Below are 20,013 nucleotides of genomic sequence, written 5' to 3'. Positions count from 1 at the left end.
CATAGGGTACGTTAAGTCCCAGAAAGCGGGACAGCTCTGAAATTAGAGCATTGAGTCTGTCAGGTAAAATCACAGAGACAGTGGTAGACAATGGAGATGTACGAGCTCTACAACAATGTTGAGTTTGGCGTTGACAATAATGGGGCTGCAGAACGGGTTGAGAATCTTTATACCAGTGAAGATGGTATACCCTCTACAGAGTACCTAACCCGGATCCGGGAGCACCCCCCACCGCCCCCACACTGATTAGCATCGCTAGCATAGCGTCACAATTAAATAGTAGCATCTAAATATCATTAAATCACAAGTCCAAGACACCCAATGAAAGACACAGATCTTGTGAATAAAACCACCATTTCAGATTTTTTAAATGTTTTACAGGGAAGACACAATATGTAAATCTATTAGCTAAACACGTTAGCAAAAGACACCATTTTCTTACTCCAACAGTTTCTTACTCCATCAGGTGCTATCACCAATTCGGCTAAACTAAGATATTGATAGCCACTAACCAACAAACAAATTCATAAGATGACAGTCTGATAACATATTTATGGTATAGCATAGTTTTTTTTTTTTTAAATGTGCATTTTTCAGGTATAAATCACAGTTCTACATTGCAGCTGCAATCTGATATAGTGCTGATGCAGCTAGAACAATTACAGAGACCAACGTTATATAACTAATTACTTGTCTTAAAACATTTCAGAAAAAATACACAGCGTACAGACATTGAAAGCCCAACATCTGGTGAATCCAAACAATATTTCAGATTTTTAAATGTTTTATAGCGAAAACAAAATGTAGCGCTAAATTAGCATAACCAGGCCAGCCAGAACCAGCTGGACGCGCCCGACCAGTTCACATGCACGACAGATATATGAAATAACATCGTAAATTGGTTCTTACTATTGCTGATCTTTCATCAGAATGTTGATCAAGGTGTCCTTAGTCCTGATGAGTCGTTCAATCCATTCACAATGGCAACTTCCCCTCTTCATTTAGCCTGGGTACTGGTCGACTGGCACGGTCCCTGTCCAAAGTTAAAAAACTCAAAGAACGGAACACGGCAAAACTCCCGAAAAAATTCTAATAATCTGATTAAACTATATTGAAAAAACATACATTACGGTGATATGGTCACATGTATCAAACAAACTTCGAGACGGAGATAGTTTTCATCCGTAACGTCAGCATAACAAAAGACAATTTCACCTCTAAAACGCGCGTTCCAGAAAACCGGAAGTTGTCGGTCACGCTAAAGAAATAGGTCTTATTTCACGTCAGTACAAGATAAACAAAAAATTTCTCCTCTGACAACTTCCTGACACCCAGAGGAAGAAGAATGAAGTGTGTTTCGGGTCATAGGTGGCATGACCATATATAGGCAGAGCGTTGAAGCGAGCATACACATCTTGCAATCTTCTTCTGGCTCAGGGAAAGTGCTGTGAAATGACCTGTGTTTCACTCAGAGACAAAATTGGAACGGTTTTAGAAACCATAGCTTGTTTTCTATCCAATGGTATATGGTTATATGCATATAGTAACAGCAATAATTGAATAAGAGGCAGTTTAATCTGTAGAGGCAATTATGCTAATGCGAAACAGCACCCCCTGTATTCTCAAGAAGATAACTTCTTTATATCAATTATCATGACTCCAGAAGCAAGGAAAATGATTTCACCCCAAAGAGCAGATATTGGGCTAAAACCCCAGGTACTGAGAGTTCAGAGAGGAGACTGCTGCAGTGTGTCTTGTACTTCTGAGTGTTCTCTTACTGTCTGGGATCATAGGCCTCTGTGTGACTATAATGAAGTGATGGGCAGTTTTGAGGAGAACATCTTAGTTGATTAAACCAACTACTCAGCAGAAAGAGACCAGTTCCAGACCAGGTACAATGCCATGACTAAAGAGAAAGACCAGCCCCAGGTATAGAGAGAATATCTCCAGGCAAAGCTCTCTGTGCTAGAACAACGTGTAAAATAGGGATGGGGGTATTACAAGTGTAATTACCAAATGTTGCTAACGCTAGCTAGCTAGCCACTAAATCTAACTTGTTTTCTCAAAATGTGTTAGCTAGCTAATTTACCAGTGTAATTTAATTTACCAATTCCCATCTGCTGTCGATCTCAGGATACAATTTGAGAGCACTGGTTAGCTCCAAAAGTAGTTATGGCTTTGACTGCATGCTGACAGTGAATTCAGAGGCATTCAGTGGCTAGCTACATAAAAAATCTAATTTGATCATTTTACCATACCCAATAGTTTCCTAAATATCATTGGGTAGTCTGTGTTTAATTTCATTATTTATTAGAAACACAGTTTGGGATCATTGTGAGAGGATTTCGCCAGTGGTTGAATAGGGAATTAGGCTTCCTGGGAAAATCTAAGCAAGGGGGGAGGGGCTTAGCGAAGGGTCAATTGGGTGGACGGCACATCACTGACCAGAGGGTACTGATGGAGAGGACAGCCTGATTGGGGCATGGAGGATTGTGCTGCACGATGGTCGGATGTTTCTACCCCAGAGGAGAGTTGGTATGCGTGCAACAGATTGGACTTTTGAATATGTCATAAAAAGGCCTACCTGTCTCTGAACTGAAACCAAAATAATCCATTACAGCAAATTATGGCTCTGTCACGTTTATATACAGTACATTAATACTGTACCAATTTTTGTGTTTTATTATACAATTATTATGAATTTCTTAATTTGTATGTCTTTGTTTTTACTGTATTCAATCTCTTGGAAAGACATCCAAATAATCTTAATCTTTCAATGAACAACTGTTTCATACACAAATTGAGTTTGGAAACTTTTCTCAGGTTTTCTTTCTTCTCCTACATAAGGTTTCTGGTAAGTAGTGGACATTTCCATTCTCAGCGTACCCTCTCTTTCCTACCCTCCCATGCAGTCAACTGACTTCAATTAGTTTTGACTGTACCATTCCATAGCCCATGATCCTGCGCTCCATTGGTAATAGCCACACGTCTCTAAGCGGCCGGTCCTCCATTAGTGACACTGATTAACCCCAGGGTGTCTGTCCGCTCTTCAGCTGATGGGGCCGGACAGGGGATGTCCTGGAATCAGGGGGGCCGGGAAGCGAGGGAGACCAGCAGCTTTGTTAAAATTTATGAGTTTTATCACATCTCATTGAGGCCAATTCATTGTCTGATTGAAACAGAGCCCTATAAGAGTGCCATTGGATGAGATTTGGTATTTCCATTTTCACTGAGGTGTTGACCACCAGGCTGCCAATTTGAAGAAAAAAAAATGGGCTTGCTCAAATGTGTTCCCTCCTCATAGCATATGGCTCGATTCTACTACTGAGAAGCAGAGGATGGCTTTTACACTGGTAGGGGAAAGAAAAGTGCTCTGAAGTGTCTTCGGGATGTTTTGAAGCAAGAAAAAAATGGAGATCTTGTTTTTTTGCATATTGCAGAAATAAGAAGCATGCGTATGTACGAACAAACCTCAACGCAAAAGGATTTGATGAGATTTGATAGTTTGAAAGATCCAACTTTTGATACCAATGTAATGACACCAAGTCAGAGTATGTCATTAAACTTATGATCCATAACGGTATAAAGACTATAAAGGTTAGCATATTACAAGCTCACACAAGTTCTTGCCGCATACCTATTTATTTTGATCTATGAAGAATTTGTCTTCACGCGCCAACAACGCCAGGTGAGAGTTAAAGTATCCATTTAAATATCTTGGCAGTTAAGTCCAAAAAGAAGTGCTAGGACTGAGCTATGGAAACTTAATGAAATACACACAAAAAAAAAGGTTTATCTTACAATACATTTCTACAGTGTTCTGCACATGTTTAAACGGATGGCTTTCGATCAACCAATTTGAATCTTCTTTAATGTTGTCAATTGCCTAACGCATGAGAGATCTAATCACCCACCAAGCTGGCTGCATTTACCAACAGAACCTCTGACATTATATTACCTGGACTGGCTGAGTTTGTGAGGCGACCCACACAAAAGTGAGGGCTGGGAGAGAGAGTATGAAGGTTTTTATTTAGTTTCTGAGATGGAGCAGGGTGATGGAATCCAATCAGAAGATTGAATGCCTTGGAGTCCTTGGGACAAGCAAATGCCAGTAATTGAGTTGGTTCCGTTCGAGACAGTGGCAGTTTGGGTAGGAGGCTTACTCGTTCTCCCATTCTCTTCCTCTCTTTCTCCCCTTCCCCTCCCTCCAGGGGTGGACTTAGTGATTTGGAGGCCCCAGGCAGAGGCCAGTCTGAGAAATGCGTATTGTATCCTCGTAGAGCCTAAGGGCCCGGGGCTGGGTATCTACTAAGCTACCCTTGTCGAGAACCAGGCTTGTCTAATACGGGTAAGCTTGGGGAAGTTCATGGGGAAAAATAGCAAAATAAGGGTGGCAAACCGGTGTAAATCAGTGACGCCTCGCTAAATGTCAAAGCAATCAAATGCCTTGCTTGGGCGGAGCGCCTATAGTGCTCATCAGATTAGTGTAGTAGGTGCAACAGTGTGTGACGATTCTTTTTACAGTCTATGGTGAGAATCGCAGATTAAAACACCATCAAAATATGTTGATGTCGATAATGTGTATAGAGCACACTTCTGACAAAACAGAATTTTAATTGAATTTTCTGCAATGTTGCAACCCTTACAAAAAAAGTCCTAGAGGAATTCAACCTCTTGTGAAGTTATTGTGCAGGTGTCCTCCTGTAGGACTCCTGGAGGAGTATGGCTTGTCCTGCAGAAATGTTGAGTATAGCAATTCCAGCAGGACCAAGTCAAGACCAAGTCAATTTCAGGTTGAGTCCTGCAGGACCAAAACCTGCAGGATTGTGATACTCGTACAGGATATGGCAATACCTGTAGGACCAAGTACACTCCTGCAGGATATGGCAATTTCAAGTTAACTACAGGATGTGAGATACAGTATGTTGTGAAAACAAAAATAAGATACTTTTGAAATTAGTGCAATATCAGACATTTCAACTCAGTAGATGAGAAATGTAATAAATGACAATGTCCACATGCAATAAATATAGAGTATGCTATTTTTATTTGATAGATACCAACACAATTTATAATGGTTTCAATAAGCCCACAGTTCAGTCAATGTAATTAATGTCAATGTAATAATGCATTGGTCATGCTGCCAGAAACACCTTCATTCATACATATTCTGAATAAATAAAAAAGTTGTTTACAGTTAAGTTACTTCTTATGGCTGCAATCCAGTTAACGGGATCGATATGACAACAGCCAGTGAAAGTGCAGGGCGCCAAATTCAAACAACAGAAATCTCATAATTAAAATTCCTCAAACATACATGTATCATATACCATTTTAAAGGTAATCTTGTTGTTAATCCCACCAAAGTGTCCGATTTCAAATAGGCTTTACAGCGAAAGCACCACAAACAATTGTGTTAGGTCACCGCAAATTCACAGAAAAACACAGTCATTTTCCCAGCCAAAGACAGGAGTCACAAAAAGCAGAAATAGAGATAAAATGAATCACTAACCTTTGATGATCTTCATCAGATGACACTCATAGGACTTCATGTTACACAATACATATATGTCTTGTTCGATTAAGTTCATATTTATATCCTAAAACCTCAGTTTACATTGGCGCCATGTTCAGAAATGCCTCCAAAATATCCGGAGAAATTGCAGAGAGCCACGTCAAATAACAGAAATACTCATCATAAACTTTGATGAAAGATACATGTTTTACATAGAATTAAAGATACATGTTTTACATAGAATTAAAGATTCACTTGTTCTTAATGCAACCGCTGTGTCAGATTTCAAAAAGCTTTACGGCAAAAGCACAACATTCAATAATCTGAGAACAGCGTTCAGCCACAAAAGGAAGCCATACAGTTACCCGCCAAATTGTGCAGTCAACAAAACTCATAAATAGTATTATAAATCTTCACTTACCTTTGCTGATCTTCGTCGGAATGCACTCCCAGGACTCCCACTTCCACAAGAAATGTTTGTTTTGTTCGGTAATGTCCATAATTTATGTACAAATAGCTATTTTTGTTAGCGTGTTTGATAAACAAATCTAAAATCAGGAAGCACATTCGCTAAAAGCAGACGAAATGTGAAAAAGTTCCATAACAGTCAGTAGAAACACGTCAAACGATGTATTGAATCAATGTTGAATCAATGTTTTTAACATAAATCTTCAATAACGTTCCAACCGGAGAAATCCATTAACTTCAGATGTGCGATGGAACAGAGCTCCCTCTCATGTGAACGCGCATGGTCAGAGCATGGTCAAGTCATGGTAGACCTGACACATTCCTGTCTCCTTCGGCCCCACTTCACAGTAGAGGCATCAGACAAGGTTCTAAAGACTGTTGACATCTAGTGGAAGCCGTAGGAAGTGCAAACAGATTCATATCCCACTGTGTATTCAATAGGGGCTGGGTTGAAAATCTACCAACCTCAGATTTCCCACTTCCTGTTTGGATTTCTTCTCAGGTTTTTGCCTGCCATTTGAGTTCTGTTATACTCACAGACATCATTCAAACAGTGGGATAATAATAATATGCATGTATTAGCAACTGGGACTGAGGAGCAGGCAGTTTACTATGGGCACCTATGGGCACCTTTCATCCAAGCTACTCAATACTGCTCCTGCATACTGCTAAAGCAACACTCGAGTGGTTTAAGGGTGCAAACATTTAATGTCTTGAAAAGGCCTAGTCAAAGCCCAGACCTCAATCCAATTGAGAATCTGTGGTATGACGTAAAGATTGCTGTACACCAACGGAACCCATCCGACTTGAAGGAGCTGGAGCTATTTTGCCTTGAAGAATGGGCAAAAATCCCAGTGGCTAGATGTGCCAAGCTTATAGAGACATACCCCAAGAGACTTGCAGCTATAATTGCTGAAAAAGGTGGGGGGGGGTTATGCACCTCAAGTTTTCTGTTTGTTTTGTTTTATTTCTTGTTTGTTTCACATTGCAAAATATGTTCTATCTTCAAAGTGGTAGGCATGTTGTGTAAATCAAATAATACAAACCCCCCAAAAATCTATTTTAATTGAAAGGCAACAAAATAGGAAAAATGCCAAGGGGGGTGAATACTTTTGCAAGCCACTGTAGTAAACTGTACACACATACATTTGTGGGTGACCCTCTCAACTGGTATGTCAAGCCCTCACCCTTGTAAGCACATGAAATACCCAGATCAGAAGGAGGCTTGTAGCCGTAGTGTTAACATGAAGGAAGATCACTAAGAATCAGACAGTGGAACAGAAAGTAGACATATGCAGGAGGGGAAAAATGAAACCGAGAAGACAGCCAACAAAAACTGTTGTTGGCTTGCACCTCAGTCATCAACCTGTACTTTTGTATTGTTCCCATATATTGAGCCTACCCTGTATTCTTGTGGTAAGAGTTTCTGTTTTGAAGCCAGAAGGTTGGGTGTTCGATCCTGGCCAAGCCATACCAAGTCTTTAGAAAATGTGACCGTATGAGTCGCTGTTAGGCACTCAGCATTAAATATATTGCACAGTGGATATTTTTAACACCACCCCCAAATATCTGACCTGTTGAGGAACTACATTCCCATTTTACCTAAAAACCTGCAAAACTTCTAGGAAGGCTAAATGATCATTTCAGTTACTTTCGCCACAAAGGTTGAGAGTTCAAGTCCCTTCTATGACCAATTCCCTACTGTTTAATGGTGTAAGTATACCTTCTAAGTTCATGCTATTTCAATTTCTATGTTGTATTACCGGAATGAATGAATGCTGGGCGGTCTTGGGTCAAGCGCCGATCAACATGGCTCTCGGACGAGCTGTCCTGTGCGGAAGAGCCATGCATTTCAGGTGACTGTTGCAACTGTCAATAACATTTCAGAAAGGAGTGAGTGTGTAGCACTGCTATGCTGTTTTAGCTGAGTGGAATACTTACTTGTATCCATGACTTATAAACCATTTTCCTCTTCCAGTCTAACACCTTGCACAAACCGGCTGCGTGCATGCGCCAACGTGCGCTATTGTGCATACATTTATTTTGCCCCCCCACACCAAACACGATCACGACACGCAGGTTAAAATATCAAAACAAACTCTGAACCAATGACATTCATTTGGGGACAGGTCGAAAAGCATTAAACATGTATGGTATTTTAGCTAGTTAGCTTGCACTTGCTAGCTAACGTTAATTTGTCCTGTTTAGCTAGCTTGCTGTTGCTAGCTAATTTATCCTGGGATATAAACCTTGAGTTGTTATTTTACCTGAAATGGACAAGGATCTCTACTCCGACAATTAAATCCACATATAAAACGGCCAACCGAATCGTTTCTAGTCATCTCTCCTCCTTCCAGGCTTTTTCATTGTTTAAATTATATGGTGATCGCATCTAAACTTTCATTGTATTACCACGACTACCGGCAAAACAGTTTTCGTCTTTCTATCACCCACGTGGGTATAACCAATGAGGAGATGACACGTGGGTACCTGCTTCTATAAACCAATGAGGAGATGGCACGTGGATACCTGCTTCTATAAACCAATGAGGAGATGGGAGAGGCAGGACTTGCAGCGCGATCTGCGTCAGAAATAGGAACGACATCTATTTTAGCCCTTGGTGTCGCAAACGCTCCTTGGCGCGCGCAAGCAGTGTGGGTGCAATAATTGAATAACATGGGCTTCTAAATTAATTTTGCGACGCTCGCGCACGCGACGTGTCCGGTCTGGTCAGCATGTAAGGAGGGTAGATGTTGATGATAGATTAAGGATACAGCACAGACAAAATACAACCAATCATCAGTATCAGTAGACCGTTTTGATATTGACTGCATGTTGAACGAGTGGATTACTTTTATCTTCAAAGGTAAGTGATTTATTTTATCGCTTTTTGGGATTTGGTGACGCCTGGGCTGGTTTGAAAAAGTATTTTGATGTGGGGCGCTGTCCTCAGATAATCGCATGGTATGCTTTCGCCGTAAAGCCTTTTTGAAATCTGACAACACGTTGGATTAACAAGACGTTAAGTTTATAAACGATGTAAGACACTTGTATTTTCATGAATGTTTAATATTACGAGTTTTGTATTTTGAATTTCGCGCTCTGCAATTTCACCGGATGTTGTCGTAGTGGAACGCTAGCGGGACACCGATCCCAAAGAAATAAGTCCATATACTGTAGGTACATTCAATTTGTTATGAATGTCTGAAAATCATACAGTAGCTACCTTTCTTGTAGTTGACCCGTGGCCATCTCCTTTTCATCCATCTTGGGACTGGAGTAGGTTCTTGGAGCAAGGCCTTCAATTCCATAACTAGGCCTATAGACTAGATGAAATGAATGGGGCAGAATAGGTAAGAGGATATTGAAAAGGAGATTATAAACTCTTTTGGTTACTACATGATTCCATATGTGTTATTTCATAATTTTGATTTCTTCACTATTATTCAACAATGTAGAAAATAGTAAAAATAAAGCCTTGCATGTGTAGGTGTGTCCAAACTTTTGACTGGTACTGTATATACATACTTATCAGGAATACCCCAATTTATCAGGAATACCCCATAATGACAAAGCGAAAACAGATTAAGAATTGTTTGCAAATGTATTGAAAATAGAAAAACAGAAATACAGTACCTTATTCACATAAGTTTGCTATGAGTCTCAAAATTGAGCTCAGGTGCATCCTGTTTCCATTGATCATCCTTGAGATGTTTCTACAACTTGATTGGGGTCCACCTGTGGTAAATTGAATTGATAGGACATGATTTGGACAGGTCCCACAGTTGACAGTGCATGTCATAACACAAATCAAGCCATGAGGTGGAGAAGGAATTGTCGATTGTGTCGAGTCACACATATGGGGAAGGGTACAAAAAAATGTCTGCAGCATTGAAGATCCCCAAGAACACAGTGGCCTCCATCATTTTTAAATGGAAGAAGTTTGGAACCACCAAGACTCTTCCTAGAGCTGGCCGCCCGGCCAAACTGACCAATCGGGGGTGAAGGGCCTTGGTCAGGAAGGTGACCAAGACTACAATGGTCACTCTGACAGAGCTCCAGAGTTCCTCTGTGGAGATGGGAGAACCTTCTAGATGGCCAACCATCTCTGCAGCACTCCACCAATCAGGCCTTTAGGGTAGAGTGGCCAGACGGACGCCACTCCTCAGTAAAAAGCATAGGACAGCCTGTTTCGAGTAAAGTACAGAGAGCAAAAGTACCGAGAGATCCTTGATGAAAATCTGCTCCAGAGCGCTCAGGACCTCAAACTGGTATGACAGTTCACCTTCCAACAGTACAACGACCCTATGCACACAGCCAAGACAACGCAGGAGTGGCTTCGGGACAAGTCTCTGAATGTCCTTGAGTGGCCCAGCCAGAGCCCAGACTTGAACTTGATCGAACGTCTCTGGAGAGACCTGAAAATAGCTGTGTAGCGACGCCCCCATCCAACCTGACAGAGCTAGAGAGGATCTGCATAGAAGAATGGGAGAAACTCCCCAAATACAAGTGTCGCAAGCTTGTAGTGTCATACCCAAGAAGACTCTAGGTTATAATCGCTGCCAAAGGGGCTTCAACAAAGTACTGAGTAAACGGTCTGAATACTTATGTAAATGTTATATTTCAGTTTTCTATTTGTAATAAATTTGCAAACATTTCTATAAACCTGTTTTTGCTTTGACATTATGGGTTATTGTGTATAGATTGATAAGAAAAAAAACTAACATTTAATCAATTTTATAATATGGCTGTAATGTAACAAAATGTGGAAAAAGACAAGGGGTCTGAATATTTTCCGAACAAGCTGTGTGTGTGTATATATATATAACCCAGTGGCCACTGCTGAATGCATACAGGGGAAACACTGCCGAAATAACTGACCTTTCAGGTTCTGGGTTGCGACAGACAGAGGGAAAAAACACCACAACATCACCTATCTATCTAGGCTATGTTGATGTTCCCTCTTGAGCCTATAGGGAAGATGAGTAATATTGTTTTTAGAATAAAATGGTGGAGAATAAGTATATTTTTGAACTCTCCACTAGCTAGCTAGCTAATTTGTATTTTCAGTTAATATTCCTACTCTTAGCTAATGTAGCTAGCTACTTAGCTAGCCTGCTATGTCATGGCTATGCTAGCTAACGTTAGCTAGCTAGCTATGTCATGACTGTGCTAGCAAACTACTGTATTTAGCTAACATCCAAACAACATACTAGCTAATTGAACAAGGAGCAAATATTCAAATTAACATTATGTAAAAAGACAGATTATTTATAAATAGTAATTAGCTCAGATTTACCATGGCTACATCTGGTCTTCTCCTGATGTAGCCGCCTGCTAGATTGAAGTGGTTCGCTACACGCAACCTAACTGATTTCGTTTCACGTGCTTGATTGGTTTAGAATGGTGTAGCTAGAGCGGACACGACAGCGAGAACGATGGGAGAGCGAGACAGGAATGTTCACATTTCTTCCAACGGTCATATTTTACACTAGCTAGCTATTCCACTCTTCAATCCTGACTCCTAAAATGGCATGAAATTCAAGTAAGTAAATATGTTGGGTAATAAAAACGTCGGTAATAAGTTTGTCCTATTGAATAACTAGCCACCTATCCAACTAGTTAGCTACTGACATAAACAGCATAACTTTACAGTTGATAGCTTATGTCACATAACAGTAGGTTAGTTGGAGGCCATAGTTATCTAATGTTAGCTAACATTAGACTAAAGCTAAAGGGGTTTACAAAGTTAGCTGTAACGTTAACATAGCTGCGTAGTCTAAGGCATATCCCTACTGACAATGACCCCATTGTAATGATTTCTCCATGCTTAACCTACAGATAAGTGGGTGCTAGTAGAGTGGCAGGGGGAGCACCCAAAATTGATATTCTACCTTGCAAGAAATAGTCATAGAGGAGTTCCACCGGGGGAAATAGTGGATGTTGTGTGGCAGGAAAAATAATTATCCTGTCAAAGTGATTGAAACAAGTGGTAGGTCTGGTTCTGTCTGTATCTTATGTGACATCAGTTCTCTGTCACACATCTATCTGGCTGGTTGTCCTTTTATGTCTCTGTTTGCATGGATATGTTAAACCGGCATCTTATATTATTGCCATGCTTAGGCAATGTTTGTCTAATTGTCGCTGTCTATCAACTCACACTTTTACAGAGCACAAAGACAGATTTATGAAGAAATTACTCAAACTAGAGGCATCTAAAAGTCAAAGGAAGGAGGAGGGAACGCAAAAGCAAAAAACAAACTCAGACCAAGCGCCCATACACTCCCCCCAGCGCTCCACAGTCTGCCAGGACTGAAACCAATCTGGCAAGGAACACAAGAAAGGTAGGACCAAGAGTTGTTATTCTTGTGCAGGTACTTAAATGTATTCATTCAATTGCTCTGTCAATTTCTAGGAGCTCCTATTTCTCACATTAAACGTATGACTGATTAGGTTGTTGACGGGACAAAGGATCTTCTCCTTATGGAGAAGGTCACAGACAGGGATAGTAAAGCTAAGGAAGAGGAGGAAGAGGAGATTAAGGCTCTTAAAAAAGAGGAGAAACAGTTGAAGATCCGAAACTATGAACAGACAACCCTGAACATGTCTCTCCAGAGAGGTATGTATTGCTATTACGGAATCACCTGAATGTCTCTCTCTTCTGTCTGTCTCTCACTCTTTTCAAATGTTTAAATTGAAAATAGCTTTATTTGTTTCTGTTTTTCAATCTGATGAAAAGCCTTGCTTCTAAAACTTGAAGCTGTGCCCCAGCCTCCAGCCTCTCGGGTCCCTGCCCAACCACAAGCCCCAAAGGTAAGTGCTTAATTAGCCATTCAAAAAGTGTATTTGTCATCTTTTAACGTTGGACAGAACTAAGATATTAGTGTAAGATTACGTTAACATTGATACAGCCAGGACCATCGGCAGAGGGGATTATCATTTCTTCTGTTTTTTCAGACAAAAAAACGCTTGCATGGGCAACACTTTGATTTAGTTATAGTATAACCCCTCCTTTGCTTTTTATCCTACTGGTCCCGGGGAGGCTCAGCTTTTTAACTTTTTCATCTGGAACGGAGCCTTGAGTGGAAGGCTCCACAACACCTGAGCTTTGTAGTGTTGTCACTTCAATGAGGCCATTTGCATGGTTCGGACCAATGAGATGTGCTTTTTTCATTTCAGCATAGAGAGAAAAGATCATCAATATTTGATAAAAGGAAAAAGGAAGTTGTCTTCAGTATTTTTTTGTTACATGTTTATTAATAGTATATCATTAAATAGGCCAATCATTATCCATGTGACTGGGTTGACAGCCTATTAGTAATATTGCATATATGGGCTTAATTTTAATGTTTAACAACGATCAACTTTGTTTCTGTTCCAAGTACGACCCCTTTCATTGAGTTGGATTGATGATAGTACTATTCTGGTAAGTATGACCAAACTGTTACTTGTTACTTCCTTTGTCACTGTTCGTCATGTAACACACACACACACACACAGTTTCTGCTGTTACATCCTGTGAACTCTGCCCCTCTCATCTCTTTCCTCTCCACCACAGTTAAGACTGAGCCTATGAACAACAGTGAGACTAACACATGCAGCAGCACTGGACAGCCATGCAGGCGAAGGTAACACAACACAGTTTCAGCTGTTATATACTGCATCCTCTGTCCCTCTCATTTTCCCCCTTTCCTAACTAGTTCAAATGGAGCCACACACACACACACACACACACAGAGAGAGAGAGGCTTTCTGCTGTTACATTCTGTTCTGCTGTTACATTCTGCCTTTCTCATCTATCTCCTGTCCTCCCCAGTTAAGACAGGGCCTGTAAACAACAGTGAGACTGACTACAGCAGAAGGCAGCACTGGACAGCCATGCAGGCGAAGGCAACACCACACACAGTTTCAGCCTGTAATTTCCCCCTTTAAAACACAGCTTAACACACATGCATACTCACAGATGTTGTTGGTGTACCAGCCTTATTAAAACCAACTATCACCAAGTTTACCATTGCAGACATCCGTTTCCCTTCACACCCATGCACATAAGCTGGTCATGTGACCATCTTGTGACCGTCACCATTACTCTCACCCTTGTTACAAAGTATGCTTTCACCATATTTATTCAAATCTAATTTTCTAATTTTCTTCTAGGAATCATCTTTTATGCCGTGCTGGTGAAATGGACAATCAAACATGTCAGCTGTTGCTTCATTGGATAATAAAATGTCCATGCAATCATATATCTTGCGCAATCTGTCCATTCGTCTGAATGAATGTGAATTGTCCTACATGAAATTCTCTGAAGGATGAGGAAGGAATCCAGCAGGTTGTCCTACAGGAAAATGGCCCTGGAAATCTTGCGGAATTACCTGCAGGACTCTTTCTCAAGGCTCAGAAGAAGACCCAAATGCAGGCAGTTTGGAGTAACACAAGTTTACTACAGAAACAAGGGGGCAGGCAAAGGATAGGTCAAGGGTAGGCATAGGTCAGTAGTCCCGAGCAGAGTCCGAACGGTACAGAACAGCAGGCAGGCTCAGGATCAGGGTAGGCAGAGGTCAGTAATCCAGGGGGGTGTGACAAGGTACAGAACAGAAAGCAGGCTCAGGGCAGACAGGCAAAATGGTAAAAACCGAGAAAGCTAGAAAACAGGAACTAGAGAAAGACAGGAGCAAGGGGGAAAAACAACCCAGTCAACCACGTATGCGCCCAGGTAGGAAACAAAGCGAACTGGCAACAGACAAACGGAGAACACAGGTATAAGTACACTGGAGATAATGGGGAAGATGGGCGACACCTGGAGGGGGGTGGAGACAAGCACAAAGACAGGTGAAACAAATCAGTGTGTGACACTCTTACCTACAGGACATCCCACAGGATTTTGGGGCCATTTTGATGTAGGACAATTCCTAGAGGTTGAGAAATATCTGCAGGATTCCTGCAGGATTCTTTTTCTGAAGGACTACCTGCATGATTCCTACAGAATCCTGCAGGAATAGTCATAGAGGAAAGTGGCCCCAAAAATCCTTTTGGATATCCTGCTTACTTACAAGCCTTTAACCAACAACGCAGTTCAAGAAATAGAGTTAAGAAAATATTTACGAAATAAACTAAAGTAAAAAATAAAATAAAAAAGAACACAATAAAATAGCAATAATGAGGCTATTCACAGAGGGTACCAGTACCGAGTCAAGGTGCGGGGGTACAGGTTAGTCAAGGTAATTTGTACATGTAGGTAGGTTGGTGGGGGGGGGGGGGTGTCAATGTAAATAGTCCGGGTGGCCATTTGATTAATTGTTCAGCAGTCTTATGGCTTGGGGGTAGACGTTGTTAAGGAGCCTTTTGGACCTAGACTTGGCGCTCCGGTACCACTTGCCGTGCGGTAGCAGAGAGAACAGTCCATGACTTGGGTGACTGGAGTCTTTGAAAAAATGTTGGGAAAACTGTGACGAACATAACACGTAGCACCAACGAGCATGTGTGGGGAGGGTTCTTGAAATGCAGCCTAACATCCAATCGAAATCTTGCTCCCAGCGGACCATTGTTAGACAAAATTCTCCAGACCTCCAAGGGAGTTGTGAAAGCGACGTGAGCTGTATGAAATTGTTTTAAGATGGTCATACAAAGGATCATTTAACTATTTGATTTGGAATTTTAGGACCCCTGTTGGTCTAAAAATGATCTTTAAAAAAAAATATTTGACGAAACATTGAATTTGGCCTTACTGCTATTAGCCCATATAAACACAATAACAGATTCTTAATTAACTGGGGAAAAAACGTTTAAAAAATTGAGACAATAAAGCTCAGGATTTATTTCTTTTTTTCTGTGGAATTACCTGTATACCTTTGATGGAAATGCTCTTGTCACGATTGTCATAATAATTGGACCAAGATGCAGCGTGGTATGTTTCCATCCCTTTTATTAGGAAGAGAAAACTCAAAGAACAACAACAATAAAGCAAACAAAATGAAACGTGAAGCTCAAAATAGTGCTAACAGGCACATAGTCAAGATCCCACAAAGCACAATGGGGAAATGGCTACCTAAATATGATCCCCAATCAGAGACAACGATAAACAGCTGCCTCTGATTGGGAACCATGCCAGGCCAACATAGAAATATAATTCACCTAGATAATCACACCCCGACCTAACCAACATAGAGAATAAAAAGCTCTCTATGGTCAGGGCGTGACAGCTCTATTCAATTCCATACATTTTTTATCTCAGTATTGGGTTCCCTTCAGACGAGTCCCCACAAAAAAATTAAATGGAGAACACCACCATGTTCGTGAGTGTCTCATATTCATTTGTAGGCCAAACCGTTCAGATGCTACTGACGTTTTCGTGAGTAGACAGATTTTTGAGATGTCTCCTGGTCTGACAAACACCGCAGATGCGGAAGGCCGACATTGGTGGATTAGTTTGATTGGATGCAAAAAATATTTGTATTTATTTATTTGATTTATTATTCCTCTAGCGGAGGAATAACAAATAATAATGTTTTAATGATAAATGATAATATATAACTTTTTTTTTTTTATATATACACTGTATATATTTTTATTCCCAGCTCATGAGGCACCTTAAAACCTCTTAAGGATCCGACCCTTTTTTCAATTTCCGCCTAAAATGACATACCCAAATCTAACTGCCTGTAGCTCAGGCCCTGAAGCAAGGATATGCAAATTCTTGGTACCATTTGAAAGGAAACACTTTGACGTCTGTGGAAATGTGAAGGAATGTAGGAGAATATAAGACAATAGATCTGGTAAAAGATACTACGAAGAAAAAAACAACCGTTCTTTTGTATTTTTTGTAGCATCATCTTTGAAACGCAAGAGAAAGGCCATAATGTACTATTCCAGCCCAGGTGCAATTTAGATTTTGGCCACTCGATGGCAGCAGTGTATGTGCAAAGTTTTAGACTGATCGAATAAACCATTGCATGTCTGTTAAAAATGTTGTATCAAGACTGCCCAAATGTGCCTAATTTGTTTATTAATATCTTTTCATGTTCAAAATTGTGCACTCTCCTCAAACAATAGCATGGTATTCTTTCACTGTCATAGCTACTGTAAATTGGACAGTGCAGTTAGATTCACAAGAATTTAAGCTTTCTGCCAATATCAGATATGTCTATGTCCTGGGAAATGTTCTTGTTACTTACAAGCTCATGCTAATCGCATTAGCCTACACTAGCTCAATCGTCCAGTGGAAGGGACAATGATGTGGGGCTTGAGGCAATTGCCTCTTCTGCCTAGTGGTAAGTCCACCAGTGCCCCCCTCTCTCTCTCTATAAGCATACATCCACATTTTTCTCCAAGAATCCTCACATCTAGATCCTTTCCAAGAGGGAAGCAATGTGTTTCAGATGCAGTGATTTCTTTATTGCTGGTCATGGGATGTGCACAGTATAGTATACAGTATGTGGCGTGAACAAAGAAGGCAAGAGTTTTATTGCATGTGCATTGACTTGGCTAATGACGGGAAGAGAATAGGAGTGGAATGGGTCATGTGACGGCCTACACAAACCTCATAAAAAATGTTAGTTTCCATGGTTGCCATGGCTATACTTGCCGATAGCAGATGCATCTAAGCAGGAAAAGCAAACAACTGAGGAATGGAGGTCTCCTGCCTTTTCTTCCCCTCCTCTCACAGTAACTCTTGCATTGTCACCCTATATTATTCTCCTCTCTTTCACTGTCTCTCTCTCTCTCTACCCCACCAACCCTCTCTTTCTTTCTACCACTCTTTCAACTTTCCCATCTTCTATGTTCTCTCAAGGATGGCTGCTTTGCCAATCATGACCTGTTTGCATATTGCTGCTGCGCCGTCCTCTGACTGATCGACAGTGACAACCAGAGCGGGCTCTGCCAGCCAGTGCTCATTAACTTAAAATGACACACTTGAAAAAGGCATTTTCTGCCTCTCTGACAAGCCTTGTGGCTAACTAATTTGTTAAATTGAGATAAGACAGTTCCTAAAGGGGCAGAACATTTTATTAAATTCAAAGACAAAAGGGTACATTTAAGTTTGAAAAATACAAGGGGACCAGAATTGACCTCAGGCTAGTTGATTAAATTATGTGCAATGACTATACTGGTTGTGTCCCATAACCTATAGGTGGAACAAGTTCATTATTTACTAACACAAAACCTGCAAAGCCGTCCAATAAATGTATATTTCCACCACGTTTACGAAATTGATTGAATGTATTTTTTTTCTCCCAAATTAAATTCAAATCTAAGATGCAATATATGCTGTATACATGCAGTCTTCGTGTACTAGGTTAGCACTCTTGATTTGTTAAACTTACTGTGTGCTGCGCAGTAACTACAGTGTAACCTCAAATACAGAGCTGTGGAGTACGAGCTAGTGAGAGCAGATGGAAAATAAATGAAGACCTTCAGTTGTTTCCATGGCATCAAAGCTTGACATTTACAGTAAGAGCACCTATTCAAACTGTGTTAATAGCTATCATGTTTTTTTAAACACTTGTACTTGTAGACTGCATCTTGATTGAGGTCTTGAATCTGAACTTTTTCCATCAAAAGTATAATGTAGTACATTTAGAATGAAGTGTTTCATGTCACGCTCAGATATGCTGGGTTGTGGGTACACACTGAACCAGAAGAAGTTCAAGATTCGTGTCCATAGTATGAGGCCCTGCTAGACAGACTGTATCGGTATATGACTGAGACGTATGTTTTACTGGAGGCTACTTATATGGCTGCAGTATGGGGAAGAAAACGATAACGTTAAGCTGATTGAAGTGAAATTGAATCAACAAGTTGACTTGATTCAACAATGTCTAAATAATGTTGAGACACAGTGCCAGAAAGTATTCACACCCCTTGACTTTTTCCACATTATGTTGTGTGAATTTAAAATTCACTAATTGAGATTTTGTGTCAAACAATACACCGTGATGTCAAAGTGGAATTATGTTTTTTGAAATGTTTACTAATTAATAAAAAAGGAAAAGCTGTCTTGAGTCAAGTATTCAACCACTTTGTAATGGCAAGCCTAAATAAGTTCAGAAGTAAAAATGTGATTAACAAGTCACATAAGATGCATGGACTCTGGTGCAATAGTAGTGTTTAACATGATGTTTGAATGACTACCTCATCTCTGTACCCTACACATACAATTATCTGTAAGGTCCCTCATTCAGGCAGTGGATTTCAAACAGAGATTCAAGATTTTCCAATGCTTTGCAAAGAAGGGCACCTAATGGTAGATAAGTAAAAAAAAAGCAGACATTGAATATTCCTTTGAGCATGGTGAAGTTAATAATTACACTTCGAATGGTGTATCAATACAACCAGTCACTACAAAGTTACAGGCGTCCTTCCTAACTCAGTTGCTAGAGAGGAAGGAAACCGCTCAACGATTTCACCATGAGGCCAATGGTGACTTTAAAACAGTTACAGAGTTTAATGGCTGTTTATGTGTGTACTACACAGTGACTCCACAATACTAACCAAAATGACAGAGTGAAAGGACGCCTGTACAGAATAAAATATATTCCAAAACATGCCTACTGTTTGCAATAAGGCACTTAAGTAAAACTGCAAAAATTGTGACAAAGAAATTGACTTTATGTCCTGAATACAAATTGACTTCAATACAAAACCTACGAGAATCATGTTTCTCACCCCCTTCCATAGACTTACACAGTAATTATGACAACTTCAGGAAGGTGTCTCCAACCTATCAGAGCTCTTGCAGCATGAACTGACATGTTGTCCACCCAATCAAAGTATTAGAGAATTAATCTAATACTGAAGGCATAAGCTACAGCTAGCTAGCACTGCAGTGCATAAAATGTGGTGAGTGGTTGACTCAAAGAGAGAGAAAGACAATAGTTGAACAGTTATCAACAAATTAATTTGTTGAAGGAGAAGCAAGAGAGAGAGAGAGAGAGTGAAAGATTTTGTCATTTTTTTCACTTTCAGTTTCTCTTACTTAGCTAGCAAATGCAGCTGGCTAGTTTAGTTACTCAAATACCAGGCTCAAACAG

At 40.4% G+C, this 20,013-nt stretch overlaps 1 protein-coding gene and 1 long non-coding RNA gene across 10 annotated transcripts in view; one reads left to right on the top strand and one right to left on the bottom strand.

Moving 5' to 3' along the window:
* LOC129841357 (uncharacterized) overlaps positions 1-11,371 on the bottom strand; it is a 54,035-nt gene extending 42,664 nt beyond the window's left edge. For 3 of the 8 annotated variants that reach the window (XM_055909598.1, XM_055909638.1, XM_055909633.1), the window contains exons 1-4: positions 11,283-11,369; positions 9,620-9,721; positions 9,210-9,309; positions 7,747-7,813 (exon numbers count right to left, since the gene is read on the bottom strand). The gene's annotated coding sequence lies outside the window, so the exon portion shown is untranslated. Of the gene's footprint in view, positions 1-909; positions 1,034-7,746; positions 7,814-9,209; positions 9,310-9,619; positions 9,722-10,864; positions 10,953-11,282 lie in introns of those variants that run through there. The other 5 variants (XM_055909620.1, XM_055909648.1, XM_055909614.1 and 2 more) reach the window with 4 other exon arrangements.
* A 66-nt stretch (positions 11,372-11,437) lies between these two features.
* On the top strand, positions 11,438-14,229 carry LOC129841396 (uncharacterized). Of its 2 annotated transcripts, XR_008757316.1 has the most exons (8): positions 11,438-11,528; positions 12,154-12,327; positions 12,437-12,602; positions 12,723-12,796; positions 13,366-13,409; positions 13,542-13,611; positions 13,800-13,898; positions 14,141-14,229. It is a non-coding gene; the product is annotated as an uncharacterized LOC129841396 (long non-coding RNA). The 2 variants fall into 2 exon arrangements; XR_008757317.1 differs by lacking the exon at positions 13,800-13,898.
* The last annotated feature ends 5,784 nt before the right edge of the window (positions 14,230-20,013 follow it).

Source organism: Salvelinus fontinalis, chromosome 3, assembly GCF_029448725.1.
Source record: "Salvelinus fontinalis isolate EN_2023a chromosome 3, ASM2944872v1, whole genome shotgun sequence".
In the NCBI taxonomy this organism is placed as follows: domain Eukaryota; kingdom Metazoa; phylum Chordata; class Actinopteri; order Salmoniformes; family Salmonidae; genus Salvelinus; species Salvelinus fontinalis.
Note: the sequence above shows the minus strand (reverse complement) of the source record. Positions and strands in the feature narration are given on the sequence as shown.